Below are 5,767 nucleotides of genomic sequence, written 5' to 3' on the forward strand. Positions count from 1 at the left end.
AACTGAAAAAATAAACACAGAAAAAAGGGTTTTTTAGTAATGCATGGGAGGAGAGAAGAGAGAAGAGAATTGAGGCGTGAAGCTTAAGGAAAGGATTTGATTCTCTTACTCTCGAGGCTGGTTCTTCTTGGTTTTTTTCTTTTGAGGTGTGTATGTGTGAGAGAAGAGATGATAGGAGAAAATGGGTGAGAATGTAATATATACATTAAGAAGTGATTGACTTATATCAATAGTAACTTTTTAATAGGTATATTTTATATTTATTATTTATTCTTTTTAATCTAATAATTATAATAAGTTACTATTAATTTTATTTGTTAAATTCCAAAAAAATTAATAATAAAGATAACAAGTAATTTTAAAAGAGTCATCCTTAACGTAAGTTGATATTTCCTTTCATATAATATATATATATATATATATATATATATATATATTACTCTTTGATGCTTGTTTTGGTGAATGCTGCTCTTGCTAATGTTTTTTTGTTTTGTTTTGTTTTAAATTTGATTTGGTTTTATCGGAATGAATGAATAATGAGTAGCAGGCAGAGAGGCAGCAGATAGCTAGCCACTCGCACATCATACGATTAATTTTTATTTTATTTTATTTTTTGTTTGTCTTGTTTTTTAACTTTGTCACGCTTTGTCAGGACTCTGTAGTTTCTGTGAACCCCTTTTATTTCTCGATTAACAACTTGTATTCTATCTATTACTACCGTCCCACCCGTTTTCAATAACTGTAATTTGAAAAAACAACACAATGAAACAAATGTTGTTTTTTTCTTCTTTTATTTACTGATCAGGTAGCTATAGGTAAAAGTAAAAATATTCATTCTTTGGTAAATGTGATTATATGACTGCTCAAAGTACGAATACTATAGTTTGTGTATGTATAGAATAAGATAGATTTTAACAGCCATATATATGACACTACAGAACAGTCGATAAAATTTTTATATGATATTTAAAGTAATTATTCCCATAAACTCAAATATAAAAAATACTAATTCATACTCCTCTGGATTTAAATATTAGAAAAAAAGAATTTTAACATTAATTAAGAAAATTTGTTAATAACATTTAATTGCACCAGTCTTAATTAAAAAATAAATTATTTTTCTAAATTTTCCTTCATTAAAATTTAATATCAAGAAAAAGAAGAAGTCATTGAAATTAAAATTCCTATTAAATGAAAGATACTTTAAAGATAAACTTATTAAATAAATTAAAATTAATTAAAATTTATTTATATTTAAATCTAATACCAAAATATTTTTTTATATTCAAATCCATAGAGAGCATTAATTAAACATGTTCATTTTAAAAAATAAATTTCATTCTTTAAATTATCCTTTACATTAATTGATAGACAACTTCAATTTCGTATATACGAACTTGTTACAAAATAGAAGCATTATTTTTTCCATTTAAAAATCATGACAATCAAAGGGTTGTTTTGTATCTTTCTAATAAATTAGATTTTTTTTTCTCTTATAATACATAGTAACAACTTCTCTCTCAAAGGGTATTTCATGAAGGAAAAAAATTTGGGTAAATAATCATTTTTGTTTTTGAATATGTAATTTGTTGATAAATGCATATCCGAAAGATAAAAATATAAAATTTAATCTCCAAAAGTGTAAAAAATGTGACAAATATATCATGCAGTTGACTTTTGTCTGTACACCATCAATAAATTAAAATAACCTACATGACACAGAAGAACGAATTTATTACTGGAATGATTGCAATGTGACCATGTTAACTATATTGGACAAAAAATGTCATTAAGATATTATTTTTTGTAACAATGTACCAATTATTACAGATTTTTTCAAATTACCCTAAAAGATAGATATATAACATATTTCACTTCTTCGAATTTTGACTATTTTATTAACGGTGACAGACGGAAGTTAACAGTCAAATATATTCGTTGTACTTTTTACACTTTCGGGAACTAAATTTTGTATTTTTATCTTTCAGGGACATATTTGTCAGCGAGTTGCACATTCAGTGACAAAAGTGACTATTTATCCATTCATATTCCCAGGCAGTGGGAAGACAAAAAGTCAAGAAAATATTACATGACAAATATGTTCCTATATTGACAATTAGAGATGACCACGTTGACAATTATTTCAGTGACAAATTCGTCTCTCTGTGCCACGTAAACTATTTTATTAACGGTGACGTACGAAAGTTATCAATTGAATATATTTGTCGCACTTTTTATATTTTCGATGACTAAATTTTGTATTTTCATCTTTCATGAACGCATTTGTCAGCGAATTACATATTTAAAAACAAAAATGACTATTTACTCAAAAAATTGATGCTTTATTGATTTTGTAAAATAATAATTATTCATAATATTTTTTTTTTACCAAAACGTCATATAAAGTGAAATGGAGAAGTAATTTCTAATAAATTTTAATAAATAATAGAAAATATATTAAAAAGAGTGTGGTAAAGTATATTTGTAGTTGATTATAAAAAAAGTATATTTTATAGTTCTACCACTCCTCTTATTCTAATATGTATTTTAGGTTTGCAATGTCGTGCAATATTTATATGACTGTTTCCAAAAAGTTGCAGGGTGAGAAGGAGGATGTTGGAAGCATTGTAGGTTCCAAAATGGCACAGTGAGTGTTGCAACTTATGATACAAATTAGAGGGTGTATGTGGTGTAGTGGGGTCGAAGTGGAAGTTCACAGATATATAGAGAAAGAAGATCGAAGAGGTGTGTGTAGAATACATATGGAATGCAGATGCTAAGTATACTATACGCACAAAGAAAGTTTGCTGCCGCATGCTGGGAAACAGCGTGGAGACTCTCTTTGCGCGACAACTACCGTCCCATTTTTCTTCTGTTTAAAATACTCCTAGTCAAATTTATCCTGCATGGGTAATAATAACGTTTAGTAGTATAGTTATTATTATTTTTTGTTGAATATAGTATAGTCTTTTTTTTCTAGGTCATTTTTTGTTGAATATAGTATAGTCTTTTTTTTCTAGGTCAAAGATGATCAGTATTTCATAACTCACTCGATCAGAAAAGTAATTTCACCCACAATGCATGCGGTTGTTGCTGATCCAAATTTTTTTGCACATTATGAGAATTATTGAATACAAATTTTTTCGTTTAATAAATCATTCTCACTAATATGAACTTAATAAAATTTTATACTATTGTGTCAATCTTTTGGATTAGTTATTATTAGTTAGATGAATTTTCTAGAAATTTACTACTCCCCTTTTTATCCCCTTTTAATTTAAATTTTAGATACATTCTTAACTAACTATTTTTTTTAATTAACTATTCTATCTGTATCAAAATAAATATCACATCTAACTTTTTAATGTAATATTAATTATTTTTTCTACTAATATAAAAATATACTTTAATTTTTCAATGTGATATTATTACTAAGGTTAGTTTTATAAAATTACTATTTATTTATTTATTTATTAGCTTTTCTGAAAATTATTTTTTGACGAAGAGAAAGTACTATTTTAGATGTATTTTTAATTGATAAATGTTATTCAATACTCTTAGGACATTAACTAAAAAACTAAACGAAGAAGTTTTTTTATTGGGATGCTCAAAATTATACCGTCCTATGATATGTATGATAAATATTTTCTCTTTTTAATTTTTAACTAATGTCCTAAAATATTGGTTAGGAAGACCTTTCTTAATTAACTACTTACTTACTACAAATTAAGTTTGGTCATATTTAAAATTTATATATCATCAATTTAATTGTCAAACTTATTAAAATAATTTAAGATGAACTTATCATTTTGGTAGAGGTTATAGGTATTTTCTTATGAAAAATAATCTTGTTAAAAGCAAATAAGATTATTTTAGGTGACTAATTAAGTTTTTTTTCTTCTAAATATTTGTTAGAATTATATACACAGAATTTCAACTCAAAATTATTAGTTAACTTAGAATAACCATATTTTGGTTGATTCGTTCACAAGTTTGGTGTAAAACGAACTTATCTAAATTAGAATATCTAATTTGGAGGGTGGGATGCCTTTATTACTTTCTCAGTTAGATATTTTGAATTTTTTTATTTAAATATATTTTTATCTTTATAATTTAGTATTTTATTCTATTTTTTTGTTTTAGTTATTATAAAATATGTTTATTTTATTTTTCATTTTTAAAGTGTTTTAAATAATACTTTAAATAGTAAAAAAATATTTTAAACTATGAAAAAATATTATCTAAAGTGTTTTAAGGATGAAAAATAAAATCATCATAATTTATAAAAACTAAAGCGAAAATTATTTTTGCAAGTATGAAAATAAAAAAACACTAAATTTTATGAATGAAAATTACATTTAAACCTTCTTTTTTATTTTTTAGAAAAATGCATTTCATACACAACCTCTGCAACTAAATACAGATAACAACATAACATAGGGTAATAGATGATGTATATATTTATACTTAATAAATCTACGCATGTCTATAATAGATTTGAAGTATTAATCAAATTAAAATTCATTATATGGTAGAATACACATACATGGAAAATTTCATTAACAATTAGTACAGAGATGTGCCGTCTAAATACGGAGGTAACTTGGTGTATTTACTAGTTCTATTCTGGTCGTGGATAGAAAACGACAATACTCTTTTAAATTATTTTTTTATAAACAAAATTATATTAAATGAGAGCACAAGTTTCCCTGTACATTCACACACACACACAAAAGAGATTTTCCCTGTATATTTTTAATGACGAGTCAAAAAGGAAGCTTTTGGAGCTAAATCCAATAAAATAACTTTGTTTTCTTCCCGTGTTGCATTAATGCATTTAAAAGGTTAAAAAAAACTTTAAACTCCCCACGACAAAAGAAAGAAACAAAAGTTGGTTTTTAGTTATTTGTTGCCTTTAAAACGTTGAATTTTAGATAACTAGTTAAAGGCTCACCTCTATATGTTTAGATTATTTTTATTTTGAGCCAACAATGTCTTCAATTATAGCTCCTTAAATTAATATTTTTTGAAAAATATTTCTTTGAAATATATCCGTTATTAAACACGTGCTTCTCATAACATTTGTGGATCAGACTCTTGTTTTTGGCATTTTTTTTTTACAGTGAATACATTGAGAATCAAATCTATGAACGCATACACTGCCCACTACCTTAATCTCTACCATTAAAAATGTTGAATTTTACTTGTTACTAGCAAAAATATAATTTTTTAAATAATTTTATTCTAAATTTTGGTTTTTAGAATAAATAAAAATTGTTAGTCAAAGATAATATATTTTATTGAAAAGAATTAATGAAACAGGATGCCAGGGATGTTGATAGGTTGGATTTGACTAAATTTATTATTAAATCCAATCAAAATTTTACAAGTTAGGTTGAGTTTATGTAATTTTTTTTATATATTCTACCCAACTCAATTCGATTATAAATGGGTTGAATTAGGTTGAATTAATTAGGTTTAGATATTTAAAAATTATTTTTATTTCGTAAAAAAATTAATTTTTAAAATAAGAATTTATTTTTGTCAAAAGTTTCATAAGTATATAATGACTTAAATGAACTCAAAAGAAATAACATTATGATAATATTTGACTAATATAATTAATAATTTTAATGTTAATATATTATTTTTATTTTAGATAAAAATATAATATTGTATTAATATGAGAAAATATAAATAAAATAAAGATGAAAACAAAAACAATAACTTTAAAAAAAGAAAGAAAAGTATGACTGGTTTAATTTTA

The sequence above is a fragment of the Glycine max genome, chromosome 17 (genome assembly GCF_000004515.6).
Source record: "Glycine max cultivar Williams 82 chromosome 17, Glycine_max_v4.0, whole genome shotgun sequence".
Classification (NCBI taxonomy): Eukaryota; Viridiplantae; Streptophyta; class Magnoliopsida; order Fabales; family Fabaceae; genus Glycine; species Glycine max.